The sequence below is a fragment of the Pteropus medius genome, unplaced genomic scaffold (assembly GCF_902729225.1).
Source record: "Pteropus medius unplaced genomic scaffold, Ma_sr-lr_union100, whole genome shotgun sequence".
In the NCBI taxonomy this organism is placed as follows: domain Eukaryota; kingdom Metazoa; phylum Chordata; class Mammalia; order Chiroptera; family Pteropodidae; genus Pteropus; species Pteropus medius.
In genome coordinates, this window is record NW_024340692.1 from 13812899 (window position 1) to 13837450 (window position 24552).

General features: G+C 37.6%; 1 long non-coding RNA gene across 1 annotated transcript in view; it reads left to right on the forward strand.

Annotated features, from left to right (window-relative positions):
- The first annotated feature begins 4698 nt into the window (after positions 1-4698).
- The window catches only part of LOC120606522 (uncharacterized), a 31712-nt gene continuing 11858 nt past the window's right edge, over positions 4699-24552 (forward strand). Inside the window, exon 1 of the long non-coding RNA XR_005653906.1 lies at positions 4699-5051. This is a non-coding gene — a long non-coding RNA (uncharacterized LOC120606522). The remainder of the gene's footprint in view (positions 5052-24552) is intronic.

The following is a 24552-nucleotide window of genomic DNA, read 5'->3' on the forward strand; positions in this document are numbered from 1 at the left end:
GGAGTGTCCCAGTGGTTGTCTAGTCCCACTGCTTTAGAAATAAGGAAACTGAGGTATCAGATAAATCAGGCCATTTGCTCAGAGTCCCATAGATAGGTGAGTTGGTACATGCCTGATTCTAGAACCCTGTTCTAACACCACGCCAGTGCCCTTACCCCCTAACTTGACATTGTTTCATCATCATTGCATATAGTTTTCACTTTGAGGTTGTGTTTATGTGAAACAAGCGAGTTGTAAATTGGAAGAAGTGGTTTTGGGTAATTTAAATATCAGATCTTGGCATTTAATAGAGAGCTGGGCTCAGTTGTCCAAACTAATTGCCTTCGGTGATCTGATTCTGTGGAAAATTTCTCAGTCTTCCATTTTGTATTGAGTATGTTGTTGTATTTCACATACCTTGCAAAAACGATCTGTTCTCTTCTGCCCAAACCAGAACGCTGTAGTGGAGTAGACCAGGTCGATTTTTAAAAAGTTTAGCCTTGTATAATACAACACAGCTTTGCAACCCACTTCCTTCGGTTTTCCAGTGTTCTCTCTGGTTTCCATCTCTCTGTCTCTATTTCTGCATCCTGTACTTTGAGCAAAGAGACTCTCTGCCGCCAGGTCTTCAGAAGAGCAGAAATGAGTCTGCTGAACACTGCATTTGACACAGAGGGCAAGCATTTCCAGAAAATGCTTGCATCCAAAAGTTATTTTTCATCTCAAAATTTGCATTCAAAAACTCTACCAGGAAAGGGAAATATGCTTGAGAGTATGGAACATCTGCTCTGATGCTGGTATTACTGTGATGACTAGAGGCTCCCTAAAGTAGGGGTGACGGGAGCCAGATGATGCTCCTGAGGAGATTTGCCAATTTAAAAAGTGGCATCTGTGAAAACCTAGTAAGAATATAGGGAACGTGCTTGAACAGATGGTATGTGAAGAATATTGGAATAGTGCCATTTTCTGAAAATCTTTAAGGGTTAATAAATGTAGCAAAGGGGAGGAATTACAAGTGATTAATGATGACTCAATAATATTATTCAAATTCCCTATGTAGTTTTACTGCAAAACTGGTTATTTATTTTTTTGTATAGGTCAATAGTTATCAGTCATAGCAAAATTCTGTAGTATAGGTAAACGCTTTTTGTGCAGTTTTCTAAAACATTATGTCCCTGCATCACAAAAGTAACTCATAAAAATCAGAACAGAAGAGTTAGACCTTAGGTGATGAGTGTGTATGTGTGGGAGTTATACTCACTGAAAAGCATAAATGATAGATTTAAATAAATATGTCCATTTATATTATTCTGTTGATGTAGATTAAACTTTAAAGCAATGCAGTTGATTTTAGAGAACTTCATGAGAAAAGCTAGTATTCTGAACTGAAGATCAAATTGGAATGGACTAGCAAGGCATTGCCAAAAAAAAATTATGGAATAGATATAAACTATTATTATTGAAATAGCATCTATTTGTATGTAAACCTATGCTTGGTGATGCTAAATGGCTAGTGATTAATAAGTAGCTTATTCTTTCAAGAAAGATAATTTTCCTTGCCCCCATAATTTCACTCTTGATTTGTTTTAAAATTAATTTGGCAAAATTCAATTTTAGCTCCTGCTGTATAAGAACATCGCAAAACATGACTAATGTCAATTTAAAGAGGTTTTATTGCATGCATATTTTAAGATTACCTTCAGCTACAGGTAACTGAAAGATTGCTAAGTAATGGCTTCTACACAAGATGCCCAAAGATTGGCAGCTGGTGGAGGCTAAGGGGATCATCAAGGATGCAAGCTCCTCCAGATTATTTGTAAACTAGAAAGGTGCAGCATTTTGCCTAAATATGTATTCATTTCCTCTTTCCTGTTTCTGGACGAATAGGTCCTGCTGTGATCTCTATATCCAATGTCTATGTTCTAACATGAACATTCGTTTCAACCCATTGGTCACGCTCCTGGTACCTGGAGTGATCTCTCTCTTAAATTTTATTGCTTTAAAAAAGATCCTGGATCAATATTTTATTGCTTTAAAAAAGATCCTGGATCAATATTACAAAATTGACAATAGAGGATGTACAAAGAAGAAAATAAAATCCACCTTATATTTTACAACCCCAAGTAACTAGTTAACATTATGGTGAATATTCATCCAGAAATCATTATATCTCTGTATATCTATATATACACATACACAATTATATATACATATAATTTTACATTTTGTATGCTTTCATACACCTGTATCTTTATATATGATTTTACATATATAGGATAATGTAACATTTGATAACCTTTACTTAATGATATATAATAGTCATTTTTCCATATGTTTTAAAATTAATTTTAAATTTATATCATCTTTTTAATGGCTGCCTGGTATGCCCTTGTTTGTATGTACCCTACTTATTGTCTAACAAAATATTAAAAGTTTGAGCACCATCACAAGGCCCAGTTTTCCTCAAGTCTGATACCTCATATGTATATAATAATTGTACTATACAGTCTAAGTACTGGATTAGACTATATCAAGCAATATAGTCTAAACTCCTCAGACACTAATCTGAGAGGCAGAATGGTATGTAGAGGAAGTGAAGAGAACTGAGTTTTAGTTCCAGCTTGATGACTTATTAGCTATATGAACTTCAGCAAATTACCTCTCCCATCTGGGACTCAGTTTCTACATGTATCAAATAACACAAGAGTACAGGTGACATTTAAGGTCTCTTCTACTGACCCTCATGTTTTATGATTTTATAAAGCCTTGTCTTTCATTATTGTTATATAAGCTCCATGAGAATATGGACCAGGTTGGGATTATTACTTGTGTGTGACTAAGTCTGGCACTTAATAAGTACTCAATAAAAATTTGCTAAGTGGCCAAGTGAAGGTGCTATCTTACTTATATTCTGAATTGTTCTCTTGTACTAAGCCCTTTCCCTGTCCTTGCCTTTGGCCAGATATAGCTGTAGAAGAATTGTTCAGAATAGTTTGTCTTTCCATTTGGTCATATCTTGTTTTACGACTCTTGGTAAGATTTTATAGATTTACTTATAAAAGTCCTAAGTCTGCCTTGTTCAATTTCTTCTGAACTATACTGTCTGCCCTTGGAAATGTAGTATCTCCCACATTTTCATTTCTACATGGTTATTGCTGGTATGGAGAAAAGTTATTGATCATCATACATTTATCTTGAATTGAGCTATCTTACAAGGTAATTAGAATTATCTTATTAATTCTAGCAATTTTTCTTTTTTAAACTAGAGTTTCTAAGGTTTCTGGAAACAATCATATCAATAAATTATGGGAATTATCTCTGATTTTTAATGTATATACAGATGATATTATTTTCTTATTTTTTTAATTTGCTCTAGATGATATTATTTTCTTATTTTTTTAATTTGCTCATAGCTCCAAAAAATATTGAATAATAGAGGAAAAAAGAATATGGAAAGGAAATTCACAAAGTAGCAAAATAAATACTCAATAAACATTTGCTGCCGCTATTTCGGTTGATCCAGGAACAAGAAAACAATGCCAAATCCTACTTTTACGTGGTAAAACATACCATAATAAAAAAGAAATGAAAAACATTAAGTTTCACTGTTAGTCAAGTTTCAAAGTGGCAAAAAAATAAAAAGAGCTGTAACACTTATTGGTGGTAGGGTCGAGCCATCTGAATTGCTAACATCTTCAAATACTCTTGACTGACATATCTATTAAAATAAAAAGTTCACATATACATTGAGACAGCAGTCCCACTCGAGAATTGAGAAAGGTCTTATTTTCAAGATACTGCCATTTTGTTGATTATCTTAAAAATATTTTCCCCAAATATGGCTTGTATTTTTCACTTTCTTTTTGGCTGTTTTTTGATGTTCAGTTTTACATATTTTAATATAGTTAAATCTATCATCATTTTTGTAGCTATTATTTTTATATCTGCTTAAGAAGCACTTCCATACCATAAAATCATAGACATTTCCTTATATATATATATATTTTTACTTTCAGAGTTTTGCCTTTTACATTTAAGTTTTAAGTTTACTTGGAACATATTTACCTGGAGATATATATGAGACAGGGATATGGCCTGATCTGCAGTGTTCCTTCTGGCATGTATCAAGTCTTTACAGTCATATAGCTCTGTGTCTAGGCTCTCTCTTCTGTGTCATTGCCCAGTTTGTCTATTTCTGAGACAATCCTGTACTGTTTTTAACTGCTATTGGTATAAAGTTTTATAAGAAGCTTTGATTTATATAGGACATGTTTCTCAATTTTGTACTTTTTCTTCTTCCAGAGTATATTTGCTATTCTTGGGCTTCTGGATTTTCATGTGAATTTCAGACTTGCTTTTCAAGTTCAAAAAAATTATTTTTAAAGTTTTGTTGGGGGCTTAGATTGGAAATGAATTGATTTAATAAATCAATTTGAGAAAATTCCTATTGAAACTACCTAATATTTATCTCTGCATTTATTAGGTCTTTTAAAATATCTTTCACTAAAATTGTAAAATGTTCTTCTTAAGGTTTTGAACATCCTTCCTTAGATTTATTCCTAAGTAATTGAGAGTATTTTTGCTATTGTGTATGACCTCTCTGGTGGTTTTAAAGTATGCCCACGCATTCTTTGAAATGCCTCCCTTTAAAAGGTGGAGCTTAGTTTCGATCTTATTAGGTGTGGGATGGACTTAGAGACTTGCTGCTGAGGAAGAAAATAAAGCAGAAGTAACTCAGAGACTAGATCATAAAAGGTGCTATGGCTCTTCCTTGCTCTTTCTCAGATCAGCCTCTGTGCAGGAAGGCAACTACCATGTCATGAGGACACTCAAGCAGGCTTACAGAGAGGTCCCCACTCAGAGAACTGAGACCCGATAGTATTCAGCAAGGACTGAGGCCTGCAGACTCCATCCACAAGGGTCGATGGTCTTGGGAGTGGGTCCTCTAACCCCAGTCAAGGATTCAGATAACTACAGCCCCGCCAACACGTGACTGCAGCCTCATAAGAGACCTCGAGCCAGACTTTCCTGCTGAGCTACCCCAGACTCCTAACCCTCAGAACCATTAAGAGGTAAGAGGTAACAAGTGTTCGTTGTTTTAAGCCACTAAGTTTTGAAATAATTTGTTACAAAATAATAGGTAAGGAATACATCTTTTAAAAAATTGCTTTCTGTTTGTTGCTGCTATATAGAAATGAAGTTGATTTTTTACATTATTCTTGTAAGTGACCTATTTTGCTAAGCTCTCTTATAAATTTCAACAATAATAAATGTTCTATAGATTCTATTGGGTTTCATGTGAACAATCATCTTGCATGCACATAGTGGCAGCCTTTTTTCTTTCAAATCCTTATTTATTTTTTCTTAATATAGATGGCTTGGTCTTCAGTATGATATTGACTAGTGTTCTTATCCTGTTCTTGATTTTAAGGAGATTTTCTGATATTTTTTCATTTAGGAATATTGTTTCCTATGTTATTGGGTTAAGAGAGTTCTTGCTTAACTCTAGTTGCTTCCCTCAACACATGAACACATATGTACACGTTTGTGCTGGTATATCTGTACTTTACATTCTTTGCATGGAATTGATGAATCAGAAGACACAAACATTTAAAATGCTGTTGGGTATTGCCAAATCACCCTCCAAAAGATTGCATCAATATAGAACCCCACCAATAGTATATATAAATGCCTGCTTTTCCATGTTTCACCAACCCTTACCCCCAGAGAGAATCTCCATTTTCTTAATAACAAAAACAACTAGTTATATAGCTGTTACTATGTCCAAGGTACTGTTCTATGGCTTTATTTACATTCGCTCATTTAATCCTCACCACCACCCTTTGAGGTAGGTGTTATTGTTATCCCTGGTTTATAGAAGAACAACTATGGTATGGAGAAATTAAATAACTTGTCCAAGGTCACACCACTATTAAGTGACATAGGATTTGAACACAAGCAGTGTATCTCCCAAGTTCATGCTCTTAAACATTATGCTGGACTGTCTTTTATAGTTAACAGCTATTAGGTGCTTGCTATGTGGTGAGACCTGTTATAACACAATTAATCATTGCAATCACCTCGTAAGTACTGTTAGCACAAGACACATCTTGGTTCTTGAATGAAAGCATTAGTTTGATAGTGGCTTGATTGGGTGGTTGATCTTCCTATGCCCTTTGAATTTCCGAGAAGTGGTTTCTACATGCCATTAGGATTTGCCTTGGGACTGGAGATAGATTGAGATAGATTATGTGATTTGAGGAAAGGCATGTGGATGCCATTGGAATTTAGTAAGGATAGCATACATATCCATACTGAACAAAAGACAATCTGAAAGAGCAAGCGCCTGGGAAAGAGAAAGACTCAGATTTAATCTTTCTTCCGCTTACCAACTAGTGTCTTTCAAATCTCTGAGTTTTAGATTTTCTCATAAAATTTCTCATCTGTAAAATAGGGACAGTTATGGCAACTTTGTGGTATTATGAAAATTAAGTAAGATAGCCTGTATAAAGTATCTGGCCTAGTGCCTGACATGTGGTACTCTGCACATGTGAATTCCTTTTTCCTTCCCTCAAAGAAGCTGAGTATATGGGCCACAGATTTCTGTGTGTGAGGGTACAAAACCAGCCTCAAACTAAAACCTAAGACTTAGTGAATAATCCACACATAGACAGTTGAGAGTTGATTATGTGTGAGCAGATGTTTTTACTAATGTAAAAAAAAAAAAAATGTATAACTGACTGTGTGCCAGGTACAATTCAAATTACATATATAAATGCATTATATGTATAAATTTTAAAAATCTTCAACCAATTCTATAAATTATACATGATTATTATTATTCCCATTTTGTTGACAAACTGGCACAGTGAAATTGAATAACTTGCCCTTGGTCACCCAGCCAGTAAATAGCAGAGCTGTGATTCAAACTCAGGCTCTGGGTTCAGAGTCTTAATCTCATGTTTTTCTTCCTCTGTGATAGGTTGGAAGACAAATTCCTGACACCTATCTTAATAAGAAAAGGCCAACTAGCAAATTCACATCTTAGGTTTTTGTTTGACAGTCCATTTCCCATGAAGAAACTTTTTATTTAGGTTTTGACATTTTCTTTGTTATATCCAATAGTACGTATTAAAGTTAATTTGAATCTTTGCATTGTGTTTGTTTCATAAAAAAATCATCTGTCCATCCATCATTTCATTTATTCCTTCAACAATACTTCTTAGGCCTTTTAAAGGCAGGACAAATGCATGAGAATACTTGAAATTAAAAGACCTGGTTTCAAATTGTGTTTTCCCATTTCCTAGCTGTGTGACCTTGGGTAAGTCATTTATTTAACTATCTGAGCCTTAGCCTCTTTAGGTTAAATGGAAGAAATAACACCTATTTCTCTGGATTATGCTGATGATTAGACGAGATGGTAACGAAGGAAAAGTGATTTGCAAACCGTAAAGTGCTATGCAAATATTATTTGATATAGCTATTTTACAAAGAGGATCTAGCTAGAAGCCTTTGCTTACTTAAGCAAAAACCTAGTTTGGGGAATAAGGAGTGAATTAAATGGCTCACTGTTCTTCTTTCAGTGCTGATCTCAGCCAGGGTTTGAGGTTTAGCTGTGGCACCCGCATGTGAATAAAGAGAGGAGCTTTGAGGAAAGCTGGCATGGGATCCCACTTTCCCTCTTTCCCTTCGTATAAGTATCTCTATGGGAATGTGATAGGTTTGTCTGTCAGCAGAGTGTTGCCTCCTTTGTGGTCCAGAATACAAATTGAAATATTATGCTACAAAATTATTAGCACTTCCTTACACGGAAAACATGTTAAAAATAAACAAGTGGCTCATGGGAGAGGTGAATTGTGCTGAGGAGCTCCTGCTGACATGCTGCGGAGATGTCTTCAGACCTCCCAGAAGCATTTCAAACAGCAAGGAACTCCAATTTAAATTGCAGAGGACTTTTTCCCTTCCAGAAAATTGTCTTGTGTGCCAATGTTCCTTAAAACAGCTAGTTCCTGGAGTGACTGTCTGCATTAGAATCCACTAATGATAAATAAATGCAAGTTGAATAGATACCAGTTCCTAGACCCACCCTGCGGGGATTATTATTCTTCAGATTTGACACCAAGTTTGAGATTCTGTATCTTTAAAAGCTCCCAAGAAGATGCTAATTCATAGCTAGATATGGGAACCATAGCTTGGAGATGAAGATGAATGAGGCATAGGGGGATGCACAAGGCAGTGGGACTGATGAGTTTTGGGGACCAATTTTTGGAATGCCTCCATCCCAGTTCTGTTCACCTCCATATCCATCACGTACTCCCTTCTTTTCATGAAAACCTGTTTTCAGAATAGTTTTCTGGACAAGTGCAGCATACCAGTTTTAAATCATTTTAATAGCTGCCTTCTTGGTCAACGATTTGATGAGAATATAGGTCAATGATTTGAGGAGATTATTTGCATGATCCTTTTAATTCATGCTCTCCAGCCAGTTATGTAATTGATGTTGGAAAACCCTATTTCTGTGATACAATCTCAGTGCTCCGTTCTCTACTTTTCTGCTTTCTTTCTGTTATGAACGGCAAGTACTGATGGGCCAGGGTGTGTCTAAGGAGGGAAGTTCCTGCCTGGTTCCAAGACAGAAAAACAATCAGCACAAAAAACATTTGAAGCATCCTATTCTCAAGAATGTTGGAGTTGGTGAGACCTAAGGAAATATGCTGACAAAGGTTTGGAAGTCACTGTGTTTCCTAAGAAACTGGTAAGAGCAGGGCCACACAGGCACACCTGTGACTTAGGGAGCGATTGAAAATAGATTTGTTGGCTGAGTTGCTGTTGTGGTTTTCTCTGTATTCTTATCTTGATTAATGACTTTGTGACCAATCAAACCTGTGAGTTTGAATTCTGGTTTATGGCATTAACTATGTGACCAGGTACGTAACAGTTTGCTTAACTTGTCTTTTGTTTCCTCATCTGATAAAAGGATTTAATAACGCTCCAATTGCATGATTGGTTTGAAGCTATGTTGAACGCTGCGAGTGTCTGGTGTATCATAAAAGCTAGTTTCTGCTTAATCTGGAGCCCACTTCTGCCTTCTTAGTTTGTACCAGAGGGTGAAGTGGAAGCTGCTGTGAGGTAAATCAGTCCTGATAGGAAAATTTGTTTAGCTGAGTCTATGTGTCAGTGTCCCTTTATACAAAAGGTTGGAATACATATCTGTGCATATAACTTCATAAAGTACCCTCCATCTACACAGAAAGTGGCAGCTTGGTGATCTGCAGAAGACAACAAAGGAGGCCATTGAATCTGTGGAAGTGGCTATGGATCCAGGGAGATGTTTCAATGGTATCCCCACTGGTCCACCACAGGATAAATTTAACACTGCCCAATCAGCTGTAAGAAGGTCTCATTATGCATTTAGTAACATGATATCATCGTGGGTGAATTCCCAATTGTAATGTGAGACTCGAGAAGGCAAAGACACTTGGTTAATATAGTTTGACCTAAGCAGTCACAGACCAATCCTTCTGATTTTATGTTTTTGGCTGAAATACAACAAATGACTAACATTTTGCCATATGCAGAAGAACAATTTGAAGAGGGGTTGAGACTCACTGGGCTCCAGTTTTGACTTTTTTTTTTTTTTTTGTCTTTATTGAAATATAATAGATGATTAGTTGCTTGTATTTACATTGTGCAATTCAATGAGGTTTTTCTTTCCACTTATAGTTGGCATACAATAATATACCAGTTTTGGTTGTACAGCATAGTGATCAGAGATCCACATAACTCACAAAGTGATGACCCCACTAAATTTAGTACCCTTCTTCCCCCTTGCATATTTATTACAACATTATTAACCCTCTTCCTCATGCTACACTCTACACCTCCATGTCTATTCTGCGACTATCCATTTGTACCTCTTAATCCCTTTTCCTTTTTTTTCCGTCCTCCAACCTCCCTCCCATCTAGTAGCCCTCTAAATATTCTGAGTTTATTTCCGCTTTTGTTGTTTTTGTTGATTTTTTTCTTTAGATTCCACATGTACGTGAAATAATGCGATATTCGTCCTTCTCTATTCATCCCATTTTATTAAGTGCAATACCTTGTAGGTCCATCAAGGCAATATCTTTTTCCATCCCCTTCCTTTTAGTCTGTGTGTGTCTTTTAATCTAAAGTGAATCTCTCATTGGTAGCATATGTAGGGGTCTTGTTTTCTTATCAGTTCATCCACTCTATCTTTTAGTTAGAGCACTTAATTCTTTTCTATTTGAGGTACTTATTGTTAGGAATCTAGTTGTTACCATTCTTTATTTTTGTTTTTAATACATGTTTTTTTTTCTTAAAGAAGTCTCTCCATCATTTCCTGTAATACTGGCTTGGTGGTGATAAATTCCTTTAGCTTATTTTTGCCTGAGAAGCTCTTTATCTGTCCTTTAACTCTAAATGATAGCTTCGTTGGATAAAGTATTTTTCATTGTAGATCCTGGGTCTTCATCACGTTGAATATTTTGTGACAAGCCCTTCTGCCCTGCATAGTTTCTTTTGTGAAATCAGCTGCCAGTTTTATGGGTGCTCTCTTGTAGGTAACTTTCTACTTTTCTCTTGCTACTTTTAAGATTCTCTTTTTGTATTTAAAAATTGGCATTTTAATTATGATGTGTCTTGGTGTGGGCCTCTTCAGATTCCTGGTTTTTTGGTTTCTCTGAGCTTCCTGGGGTTGTATGTCTATTTCCTTCACCGGGTTAGGGAAATTTTCCATCATTATTTCTTCAAATAGATGTTCAGCATCTTGTTTTACTTTCAGTACTCCGATGAGACAGATATTTTTACCTTTAATAATGTCTCATAGGCTACTTAAATTATTATTATAGTCTTACTTCTTTTTTCTTGACATTCTGATTGAGCGTCTTTGCATTTCCTGTCCTCTAAATAGGTCATTTGATCCTCTTCTTTATTCACTTTGTTTATTCCATTTATTATACTCCTCAACTCAGATAATGTGTTCTTCATTTCAGACTGATTCTCTTTTATAATTTCCATTTCCATTTTTATGTTTTTTATCTCTTTGTTGAAGTTCTCACTGAATTTATCTACACTTCTCATAAGTTCATTGAGCATCTTTATAACCAGCGTTTTGAACTCCGCACCTGTTAGATTGCTTGACTCTATCATTCCTGTATCTCTGTTCTGTTCTCTCATATGATTTCTGCTTCTTTGTCTTCCCATTTTGGTTGCCTTTCTGTGTCTGTTTCTATATAGTAAGCAAAGCCCCTAAGTCTCCCAGTCTTATTAGTGTGCATTTGTGAAGTGGGTGTTCAGTGGCACAGTCCTGAGAGGGGTTCAGCTGCAGGCCAAATTTAGCCCAAGCCTCTACCCCTCCGGGACCATCTGTTAAGATTCAGCAAGCAATCCGCAGATGCTGTGCTTATAGTTGCCTCAAAAGGTCACACCAGAAACTGAGGCCAGGTGGCTCCAGTATGACTCTAGATGCTACTCAGCAAGGAGCATCTGCCTCACTGAGGAAACACCTGGATGTGGCTTGAGTGGAGCCGCGAGTTGGGGTAGGTGGGGTTTCAGGGAATCCTCTGAGCAGAGCGACCTCTGTTATCCAGTTTGATGACGTCTCCACTATGTCCATGCTGTGTCCGTGCACTGGGAGTGGGAGCTCAAGAGAGGAACAACGGATACCACTGGCACTTCTGTACAGAGCGAGTCTCACCTTGGCCCTCACTCCACAACTCAGTGTCTCCCTATAAGTCTCTGGTGCCCGCTGTATGCATCTGAACCAGCACTGGTGCTCAGAGCCAGCAAGTCTGTCACTGTGAAAGTCTGCTTGCGATGGCTCCTTTTCAGAGGCGTCTGCCGCTGCCGCTGCCGCTGCCGCAGCCTCTGTCTCACTCAGCTGCTCTGGACCCGGCCACCCCGCGTCCTCGCCCCCTCCTACCTTCTGCCATTACAGAGTGCTTTCTTGAATTTCTCCCGAGTTGTATGGCTTATTCCTCTAGATCCCAGGTGATTTTTCCTTGCTGTGTTCTCCTTGTTTCTGTCACAAATTTGATTTGGTCGCCAGAGGGATGAACAGAGCCTCTATCATCGATACTATTTTTTTCCCCTCCCGGTTTTGACTTTCTTGACTTAGAAGAGGGTCATCAGGATAAGAATAAGTGCTTGACCAAGAAGGAGCACCAGACTGAGAGTTTTGCACTGGGCAATTAGGCTCAGTGCTCCTTAAAAAGAATAAAACCTTAGCAGTGATGGCTGAGGTCTCATACGCTTCAAAACTTTAAAGTTCTTTGCTCATTTAAGCCTCACAACAACCCTGTGAGATTGATCATTGAAATCCCCATTTGACCATGAAAGGAAGAAGTCACAGAGTTATTTGGAGGCAGGGCCAGGAATGGACCTGTAGCTATAGGTCCCCAGGCCCAGGCTTTTGTACCAGGCTGTGAAATGGGCCTTAAGGAATAAGGGTGAGGTTTTGATAGTATTATGATGGCATAAAGGCCAGGGGGCCCAGGAATACTGAAATCCTACTCTCTTAATGAGGTAGATGCATTGACCTTGCAACAAAGAACAATGACAAAGAAAAGGAATCATTTTTCCTTTCCCATCTCTGCTTTCTCTCACCCTAGTCCTAGAAATTGCTTTCTTTTCCCCAAATGATGCCTATTGAATCTTGCAAAACAAAAGACGTTTCTTGCAGGAAAAAAAAAAACACCCTACCAGATTATATGCATTTTATATTTACTTGCTTGAAGCTTAAGTCTGATCAAGTGAGTTTTTGTTACTAGAGATAAAAGAACCTTGGCCAGGACACTAGCTTTGCCATTGAGAGATCACTATCAGCAGTGTAGGTATCAGAGTAGAAGTCAAAGACCTGATGGACAATGATTTTCCTCTCCAGGTGAGAGAGGAGAGAGGCATGCACTAGACTAGTGCCAGTAGAGATGAAGAGAAGTGAATAGCTTTGTAACACATAGATATTAAAATTGGCAGAATGTGGCAAGAGTGAAGAGGGAGAGAAGGCTCTAGGATGCCACCAGGTTCCTACCTTGAGTGACTGAGTGAATGATGAACTTTCTCTGGGACAGGGAACACAGGGACAGCAATTGCAGGACTATGAATACTGTGGCCATCAGATGATAATGATAAGGGTCAATGGTGATATCCGGGTGTGACAAAAGTAGTTTACTCTTTCACTTAGCTCAGAAACAATTGAGAATTTTTTAAAAATTTTTATCACCCTAGGCTTTCCATGTGCTTCATTCTCTCTCTGTAGTTATGTCTCTTCTCTTAATGGGTTCCTCATTTTCCTTGCTCCTCTGTCTGACCTACCCTGTACTTCTTTCTCTCCTCTCTCTCTTTTGCTTTATTATTTTCTTTTGTTTCCATTTGACTTCATCTTTACTTAACTTACCAGAATAAGAAATGAAAGTACTGTATACTTCTAAAAGTTGTATATTTGTGGCATAAATTTAATGCTTCATGCTCTCCATTTAAAAGCATTGTAACTTAAATTACCTAATTATAATGATCATTCGTATATAGACTCTGCAACCTTAAAAATGAAAGGTGGTTCCAATTAATACCTATTTTCATTTTTCAGTTTTCAGTATACATCCCCAGCTGGGGATTAATAATATGTGCCCAGTGAATTTGCTTCTTGTACCTATTACTGCCATTTCCTTTATTACAGATGGTCCCCAAAACACCCATTTCCCATTGGCTCCAGTTGTTCAAGATAGTAAAACTGCACATAAAAAAATCAGCTTTTAAAAAATAGCCTAAATCTGGAATGAAATCAAGTGAACCACAGAGTTGCCTCATCAACAACAAATATTCTTTATATCCCTTATGGATTAAGAGTCCCTGATACATATTGATCAAGACCTGTCACAGAATAGGACACCAGCATCCTTTTATTGTTCCCTTGTGGTTTATCTGTTCAATCCAATTTAGTTGTACAAACAGTTATTAGGTACCTATTAAGTGCTGGAAATGTGCAGTGTGCTGCCACTTTTAAATAGCACAACAAACTTCCCATTTAGCCCACATATTCGCCAACTCCTCAAGCTGCGCCCAAGGAGTGTAAATGAATGGGGACTTTAGTACTGGGCAACCCAAAGGGATTGAACACGAGCTGAGCATCAGGATGAGCCACATGTGGGGCTGGATGCAATTTCATATGTTAGAGCTTCGTTATCACAATATTCTAAGGTAGGTGTTGTTATTCTCACTTTACCAATGGGGAGACTGAGACTTGAAAAAGTTAAATGACTTGTAACACGTGTAGTAATCACTATTTCCTTTTTTAGGCTTCTCTTCTTAATTATAGAAAAATATGCATAACAGAAACTTGACTGTTTTAGCCATTTTAAGTGAACAGTTCAGTGCCATTTAGCACATTCACGATGTTGTACAATTATTACCATTATCCATTTTTTTTTAAATCCCAAACTGATACTCTTTATCCATTAAACACTAACTCCCCCATTCCCCTTCCCCCAGCCCTAGTAACCTTTAGTCATCTTTCTAATCACTATTATTTCAAATGATACTAAGCTAGCATCCATGGGAGGCCATAGAATGCAGTGGTTATGAGCAAAGGCTCTATCACCAGAGGCCTGTGTTCAAAAGTTGGCTTCTTTGGGATTATTATTATTATTTGAAAATTTAGTACCCTATTGCAAAAACAAAACAAAACAAAACAAAAAAACGAAAAACAAAAACTTTTTTATTTCAAGCAAAAGAGAGAAGGTTTTAGCTAGATTTTGAAGGTCAGGAAAGCTAGGTAACTTCATATGTCCAAAAGGAATTGTCTGCAAAATATGAAAGAGCACAGGAGGACCTTTCTGATGGAAGTTACAAGGACATACATTAGTTATGCAAAGAAATAATGGACCAGGGGTCCTCTTTGCTTTAGGAAAGGAGCCTAAAATGTAGGTCGTGAGTCTAGTGCTGAAAACAAAAAAAAGCTTAAGCTACAAAACTCCTCTCTCCCTCTCCCTCCCTTCCTTTCTCGCTTGCTCTCTTTCTCTCTCTCTTTCAGTGCATGTAGAGGATGACAAATTAATAGCTTAAGATATTGTTAGTGATTCTGTGCCAATCTAAGGGGAATGAACTTTTCAGAGTTCTCAGTGAAACAAAAGTAGGATTTTGCTTGACAGAATATAAGGAGAGCAAAACCTAATGAAAATCTTCCTAAAACCAAGAAACTTATTTCTTAGTAAGGAGTAGAGGGAGAGTATAGGGGAAAATACTTCAGTAGATGTCCTGACTTCACACATTCTTCTCCAGACAGACAAGGTTATTGACTTTTATTTCTTACTTCAAACTTTTGGCTGTTGTTTGTTCCCATCAACAAGGACAATATCACTAAATCAGTGCCACCCCATCAGTGGAGAGAGCAGGTGGTGGTGCTGAGAAGCTTCAGTGACAACATATGTCACAGTTGTTCACCCTATTAGTATCAAAAGGGGGACAGGCTGGAAAGCCAGCAAGGTTAGGGAGTAGATCGCAGAGAGACGTTGGCGGGGCAAATAGCTTCTGTCAGGAATGTCTTCTTCCTGAGCTCACTGTTATATTTTGATGTTGTATATCCTAGTGTTTCTTTTGGTTAGGGGGTGTGGATAGGTCTGAGACTGAAGATTTTGGGACACTGAGTTTACCTTCAAAGCCCGAGTCCTCATCTAAAATTAAAGCAGTGTGGGCTCTACTTTCTTAAAGTTTTCTAGCTCAAAAGTTAGAATCATTTTTATCCATTTTATGTTTTTATTGTATGAAAAATATCCATTTAGAATAAAAGTTGAGGGCAACTTTAATCAACTGTACTTATAATGGGTACAACCTTCAGAGATGGCAGTCTACTCATGAAATGTTGTGTAGATGGCATAGCAGAGAAGCCAAAATCAACCTGAAGCGATTACAATAAAGTCAGGAAGAGAAATTACTTGCTAATCTAACAATCCTAGTATTGAAGCGATTAAATTATAATGTCAAGAGTTATTATTGGAAAGAGGATATTTAGTAACTAGCTTAGAAAATGTCATGGGCTCTGTTTGTTTCCTAATGAAAGATTCATTTTTCAATTGGACCACAACTGGAAGTAATTCATCCTTTTTAAAATGATGTGACATTTCCTTCCTATTCATTTAGCAGGCAGGAGTTTGGTGATTTTTGCCAGAAACGATGTTTCCACAGAGAAAATGTTATTTCTACAAAGCACACACAGCTGCTAAGAACAACCTAAAGCTCAGATTAGAAAAGCAGAGAGGCCCAGCATCACAAAAGCTGGCCCAGGGCTGACTGGGGTCAAGTGCTAAGCAGCCATGCCTCTTTTTGCAGAGAATATTGAGAATAAGCAAAGCCTGACTTTCACAGAACTCAATGGATGCATTCTCACTTAAAGACTTTGAGGTGGTGTGTTAGCAAAATCTATGAACTTCCTCTAGAACAGAGAAGAGAGAGTTGGTCATCTCAGCCAGACAGTGTGATATCTATGGAAGAGTCTAAGTCACACTGGTTGTGACTTAATGATGAGAGACTCAACATGATTATCCTGAGTCACTACATGTCCTTTATCACTTATGGGTTTACGAATGAATCATACATTGTCCACAGTTTTCATTATAATCGTTGTCTGCAAAATTCTTTTGTCAACTTCATTGAGCCCAAAGTTCATTTTTCTCTCTTGATATTGTTGATTAGAGGTGTCTGGAAAAAAAATTAGCCCTACGTGATTTCCATAGGGCCAAGGTGGGTTGGCATCACCTCTTTGAAATGCTTACTTACCCTAGCTTTCTTCCATCAGGGGGTGCCCCATCTCGCAGAGACAAATTTCTTTTTACATGTCAACCGTCATATTTTAGCTGCCATGTGCTTTGTGACTTCTCCAGAAGCTAATATAGGTACCTATTATGGACTCAGGTGTGAGTCCCCCCAAAATTCATATGTCGGAGTCCTAACCTTAGTGCCTCAGAATGTGACTATATTTGGAGACAGAGAAAATTAAAGTAAAATGAGGTTGTCAGTGTGGACCCTAATCCAATATGACTCATGTTCTCATAAGAGTAGTATATGAGGACACAGATATGCACAGAGGGAAGACTGTAATAGGCCATCTGCAAGCCAAGGAGACAGGCCTCATAGGACACCAACCTTCCCAACACCTTGATCTTGGATTTATAGTCTCTAGAACTATGGGGAAAATGTTGTGTAAGCCCCTCAGTCTGTGGTACTTTACTATGGCAGCCCTAGAACAGAAATAGTCTCCTTTCTGCCACCTACATCTCCGATGCCTGAGTGCATAGACCAGGACAGTTGTGTTTGTTAGACACACAAAGGGGAAAAACAGATATGACCTACATTGAGCTGAAACACCTGCTCCTGTTTTCCAAGTCCTCTTCAAACTTCCCCTCCTATTCTGCATCTCGAGATTTATCTCTCTACCGTGAACTTGTCACAACGGTCTGACAAGTCCATTTACTGCCTTGTGTTCACTCTACCTCCATACACACTCTGCTAGTTGCAGCTTTTAGAAAAAGTATTCTCCAGCTTGGCATGTCCAGTCTTCAAGGCCCAGCTGAGCTGCTGACTGCTCTTCCAGGGTTCACCTTCTAAATGCCTGCCCTGCTTTATAATTTGTGCCACACCATTCAGGCTTGATTTTCTGTCTCTCTTTACAGCCTACTCGATTTTTTTTTTTTAAGGGCAGCTTACACAGGTACATAAAATGCAGCAAGATGGCAAAAACATATATTTGGCATAGGAGAAAAAGGAGAATAACGGTAGAGATTTAAAAGGGAGCCAGGAATGAGACAAACATCAGAAAGCAGACTAGTCTTGCTAAAATTTTGGCTCACTTTTCAAGAAACCTACTTGAAAACTGGAAACTTAACAGTTCTATAACTCATACTGTATATAAAATGGAAACAAACCGATTGCTCAGAAGTAAAACTGTTCCTGGTATCAAAAAAATTACATTTCTCCTGAGAGTTGTTAAACTGCTTTACGTAATGACTGGCTTTTTTTATCTTGACAGTGGCCAACAGAGGAGGTTTTATGAAATCCCTCACAGCGTTACACTGAAGTTGAATTCAGTAACGGCAGTTCTGTGGATGCCAAACAGTGGGGTTCAGGCACAGAGTCCTTGGTTGGTCTCCTTGAATGAGGGGACAGATTTCAGAGGTCTTAGAGAAACAGAGGGATTAAATATGCTTCAGGCAGTCCATCGTATTGCTTCTCTCAACCAAGCTTTGATGAATGCTAGATAGTAGTGAACAGTGAATTCAGTTTTTGTACAATGGCAAGAACCTATTCTGTTGCCAACTAAATTTCGATTGCTCACCTTAGAGTTGACTAAAACCAGGGGTAAAGATGCTGTTCCATTTGGTGCTCTAAAGCCAAGGAACCACAGGAACACACCTGCAGGGGAACTGAGTTGGGTGTCTTGGGCATTGCATTGAAAGAGATTGTACCAGCAAGAAGGAACTGGGGGGAGTCTCTGTACAAAGATACTAGGAGGTTTGTATTTCAGGATATGTTCTTGTGTTGAGAGATTTTGGGGAGAGGTCAAGGAAGCAGGAGTTTGCTCTTGATTGGGTGCTATCAGGAATTTGAGAGTAATTCTAGGATCGGGTATCTTAGTTTTTATCTAGAATGTAGGAGGACTGAAACATAACTAAAGCCGTGATTGGTAAGAAGCAGCAGTCTCGCTTATAAGCTGAGACGGAGGGATATTTGGTTATCTTGGTGATGTTCACACCTTGTTTTTGTCTGTGCCCAGACATGATTGTGGAGTGGATTTATTTTTGTCTCACTTTATCACAATAATAGAATGGCCTTGTCTGACACTGCCTCCTAGCAACACCAAGATCTATTTGCTAGTACCAGGCTGGCTCCTCCTCCCCACATCTATGGCTGCTTTTGTCTTTTTCACATTGTACAGGTCAAAGATCCCCATCAGGACAGGCACCCCACTAAATGAGGGGGAGAAGAGAATGCTTTCAAGGAAGGACAAGCTTTTCCCCTAAAACCTTGCTCTGAATCTGCTCAAACTCACAGAAAAATAAGAGAATTGAAGCCGCTTTTATTCCATATAACAAAAAAATAATTTAAACCTCCCCTCAAAAAGAATGTTTTAGGGCAAACCTCCCCATGCCCCAGGCAGTATCAATCTTCAAAATTAATATTGGCTCATTGATTCTGCAGCCCTGAATCCTCTGGTCTGGCTGCGAGACTTTCCTATATGTAAAATTTACTTTATCATCTACAGATTATAACCATGATTTTTTTCCAGATTATTTATGAAAAAATATATCTTTAAAAAGCCCTGAACTTTATATTAACTATTAACGCCAACATTATCAATATAATATTACATTATAGAAAGTTTATGGAGCAAAAAAGGAAAAAACTTTATAGTCCTAATTACTCTAACCCAACTATCGTCATCTCTTCTATTCTTTCTAGCTTTTTCATGTACATTTTTAAGCATGTTTAATCATACTGCACACAGTTTCATAATCTTTTTTACTTTATAATTTCAAGTCTTACATCTTTATGTAACTGCAGAATCATTTTAATGTTTTTAATGGCTATATAAAATTTTATGTAGATTTACCATTTACTAAGTTATACATCTGTTGGAAATGTGTATTTTTTTTCTTTTTCTGTTTCAAATAGCACTAGGATGAAGACTTTTCAAGCTTATAGGTTTTCTTCCATTTTAAGAGAACTATTCCTCCTACTTAAGATTTTCTCTTTACTCTTGGGTTTTGGGAATTTCGACAGAATAATGATAAATGCCCCTCTTCTTTCTATAATTTTGTCTGAAATTCATTAGGCTCTTTCAAGCTGAAACTCAGATTTTTTTTTTTTTCAGGGAAGCATTTTTTAAAATTTTGTTTCTTCTGCATCTCTTCTCTTTTTTCTTTTTCTTTTAGGACTCACTATCCACATGTTAGTTTCTCGGGTCTATTGTCCATGCCTCTTATCCTTCTCCTCCTTATTACACGACCTTATAATTTTTGCCTTGGGTTTTTATTCATTCCACCCTTTTGATTTTCCAGGCCACTGAATTTGACTATCAGTGGTGATCTTTTTCCCCTTAAATTCATTTACTGATTGTTTTAAATGTGTTCTCAGAAGTCTTTTTTCATATACTGAACTCGAAACTCTTTAAGTGTTATTATGATTATGATTATTATTACTATTTTGAATTCTTTTTAAAGGGTGCCCTCCATCTGCTCTAGTCAGCTTTATTTCATCAGGGACCTGCTCTAATCCTTTCTAATTCTCCCTTTCTCTGACTGCAGAGCTGCCTTAGAGTCTGTTTCTTTGTCTTTGCTGCTTATTGGGGTTCAGCTACTGGCATACCTTACCTGGGACGGAGGGTGGGGTGGGGTTGTGAAAGCAATGGAAGGTGTGAAGATCTGACCTTGAAAGCTGGCAGAGCTGCAGAGGAAAGCCATCAGCTCCCTATTGTGGCACTGGGTCCACCGGGCTGTCCTAGCCTCAGGGTAGGGAACCCTTAGTCCACTCATTCAGCTCCTCCTCAGCTCCTTGTAGCCTCCAGAGACTAGCTAATATCTGGCGATACTCAGGTCAGGTGATGTCACCTTTTCTTGTAGGAGTCCAGAACCCTACGGATCAAGCTCTCCCTCAAAGCTTGTCCTGGGATTATCTTTTGCTATCCACTGCCCCCCAGGCTCCCACCTGGCCCAGAGGTTAAAGCACCCTACTAGTGTTCAGTTTGCCTATCTACTGCCTGAACTGATGCAAAGATCAGGAGAAATGAGATAAAACTGGGTGTAGAGTTCTTTGTGTAGGAAAGACAGGATGCATCAATGCACTATCTTTCCGGCATCCCCTGCTACCATGTTTTCCACAATTATTTTTAATATTTTGGCTTAGTTATTTTTTTCCTATAATTTAAGAACCACTCAGTCAAATTTAAAAATTCCGTGGGTGTTTTTTTGGGAAAGTGATTTGGCATCTTTCGAATATTTAGTCATCGAAGATAGGGTTCTGTATTTATTCAAATATTTTTAATTTTATTTTCTATGTATAAGATCACACACTTTTCTCATTAAAGTTATTTTCAGATACTTGATTACAATCAAGGATTGTATTTCTTTTATTTGCTCACATTTTCTTTTGAATTATGCTAACGTTAATTTTCAAGATGCTCTTTCAGAGAGTTTTTATCCTGGACATAGTATAGAATCATCTGAGGAGCCCCATCTCCAGCAATTGTTCAAATTCAAGCCGTTGTTTTAGAATATTCTTTTAAAAAAATGCAACAGAAATACAACATAGGACATAAAACAATTGTCACCATTTTTTAACCAACACTCTGAAATTGGGGGTATTCACTGGGTTTCTTCTCAATCTCCAGGTTCATTTATGGATCCGAGCTGCCCATATTACTCATTCGTAAGTTCTCCAGTGCCTTCCCTCCTCCATCAGAGGAGTAGGGTGTTACCCTCCATGCCCATGTAGCCTGGTTCAGCCAATTACAGGAAAGATTTTAATTGACTTTTCCAGTGCAGCTACAGAGAAAATGATCACGAAGAACTGTGCACTTGCATGAAACATAAAAATAGCCATATATTTTTATTTCTCCATGAGAAGGAATAAGGAAATTTAACATCCTCTCCTTTTTTTCCCTTCAGAACAGAGATGGCTGTTTTAAATGGAGTAACAAAATAATACAGGATACATATATGTCCCGCCTCTCTGGTCCCCTGACACCCCAAGGACCTCCTCAGGGAGTCAAGCAGATGGCAGATGTGACCCAGCAAGGACACAGCATTTCTTATCCAAAGCAAAGCAGTTTAAAAGTGAATTGAATCATTAATTAATTTCAGAAAAGCATTGATTCATTTATTGTTAAAAAACTGTGTTTTTTTTTTTTTAAGTGAGATACTGCCCAAGGTATAAAATTTAAAAATATACAAAAATGTGGAAAGTAAAACAAGTTCCTCCTGCCATTGTCTTTATATTTCAGCACCTTTCCCAAGAGGAATCTCTAGTTATTAGTTGCCGTAAGTTCTTCTACAGCAGGGTTCAACAGACTTTTTCTGTAAAAGGCCAAATAGTAAATATTTTATTTTTCATGGGCTTCGGTTTCTCTCACAACTATTCAACTCTTCTATTGTAGTCCAAGAGCAGCTGCTGGCAACACAGAGAGTATATCTGTGTTATTTATGGACACTAAAATTTGAGTTTTAATGTCATTTTCATGAAATTATGTTATTCTTCCTTTGAATATTCTTCTTCTACTATTTTTTTTTTCTACCAGTGAAAAATATAAAAATCATAGCATGTAAAACAGATGGTGAGCTGGAGTTGGCCCTCAGGCCATACTTTGATGACTCCTGTTCAGAAGGCATTCCATGCATAGGCATTCCATGCATACACATATTCTTTCTGTTTCTTCATACATTTGTTTATAAACAGGCTCCATGTTGTACGTAATGTTCTCCACTGAGCTTTTTCTGTTAAAGCTTTCTGGTGGTCATTCAATATCAGTTCATAGAGTTACATCTTTCATTTTATTGGTTACATGATGTTCAGACATGTTCTCAGATATATTGAAGAATTTTAAGATTGTTTCTGATCTTGTCTTTTAAAAGTAATGCTGCAGTGTATATCCTTGTACATTTGTGCACCTCTGTGATTCTGTCTGTGGAAGAAATTCACAAAGGTGTAGTCAGAACTAATGATTCAGCATAAATATAAGTAAAATTACTGAGCTGTGATTTGTCCACTTTTATCACAGTTTATTACAAATTATGTCCAGACTGCACCAAAGCCCTGGGTGATTCTGAATCTTTTCAGGAGTCACTTGTCTATAGCGATACCAGAGGACGTGGCCTATATTTATAAGTATAGGTGTGTCTTAACTACCACACACAGTAGAGGGAAAAGGAGTATGCAGTGGACACCATGCATGTCACAGGCTTTCTTACCAGCCACAGAGCATGACTGGCACTGCACAGAGCTGGAGAGGAGAGAGGGATGGAGTTTGGGATGGGATATGAAAGGAAAAAATTTGAATTTTCATCATTTACCAAGAAATTACCTTCAAAAAATGATACACTAATTTTATAAATTTATTTTAATTATAGATGTCATCTAAATAATCTTGTGGTGAATCATTTTATAGAGTAACTAGTTCCCCCTAAAGTGGTTTGTTTTATAATCATATTTTGGGTTGGCATATGATAAGTTGTATTTATACCTATAAAAAGCTTTTGCACCGAGGATAATTGATGCCTCAAAAACTACAGATAATACAAAATCTGGTTTATCTCTGGTCCAACAAATGACTTAGTCACTCCCAGTTTCTGTTTTCCCACCTCTAAAATGAGAAGATTGGAATAGTTGCTCTCTATGGTCCTTTCCAGTTTCAGGATTATGCAAAGTGTAGACAATCAAGAAATGCCCAGTGGATCATGAGGCCCATGAGGACAAGGACTGTGTCTATTTTTTCTTAGTGTGGTATCCTGCTGCTGCTTAGAATAGTGCATAGCATGTAGTGGGCACCCAGGAAATATTTGTGAAATGAGTGAAAAATGAATGCATCAAATGACCATATTGCAGAAACTTTTGCTTTTGCATTTGTTGGAGACTCTAACTGTCTCCAACTCAAAAGTTATTCTTCCTTCCTCCTTTGTAGTAAAACACTGCTATTGTTTAAATGTCTATCCTCTTCCACATTGCCATAAGTTTCAAGGGATGTGGTCTTCAGACCGAGTGCTAAAAGATGGCACTGGCCAATCACAGCGATTTCATTTCTCTTGCCTGTGATTGCTTTGGCATGGTCATGTGATGTAATTCTGGCCAATAAGTCAGGGAGAATTGCTTCAGGATTCTAGGAAAGTTTCTTCACCAATAAGAAGGGACTTCTTGGATAAAGCACTCTCCCTGTTGTTGTTTTGTCTACTTGAGTCCTGGAACTATTGCCGCTAACCTCAGTCATGAGAGAACAAGTCAAGGACAAGCTGAGAAGCCCAGAGTGATAGAGCAGCAATATGGAAAGAATCTGAGTCCATGTGGCAGCATTGCAATCTTGAGGAAACCAACTCTGGAACAGTCTTGCTCCTGGATTTTTTATAAAGTGAAATGATACATTTTTTATGATACAGTCAAGATTTTTTTATTACTTGCAGCCAAAATCATTCTAATAATATATCACTTTTATAGTTATTATCCAGATGGCTTTGGTGAAAATTAAAGTCTCCATTGCTTATAACTTGGAGCTTAATGGGTAGAAAATAAAGATGAATTTTTTCATTCATGCTATGGAAAGTCATAGGCTAAAACAGGGAAGAGTCTAGTATTAATTTTTTTAAAAAGACATACCCATTGCAATTTTATGAACCATGTAAAGATATCATAGATATGGGCAGTTTTAAAAATGATTTGTGGGAATAGATGTGGTAGAATATTCCCAGCTTTAAAATGAAGTAACATTTGTAATTGGTTACATAGATTTTTTTTTTTTTTTGGCTTTGATTTTTTTAAGGTTTTAGGCCAAAGCAACTTGTTTCACATTTTATGGGAAATTCA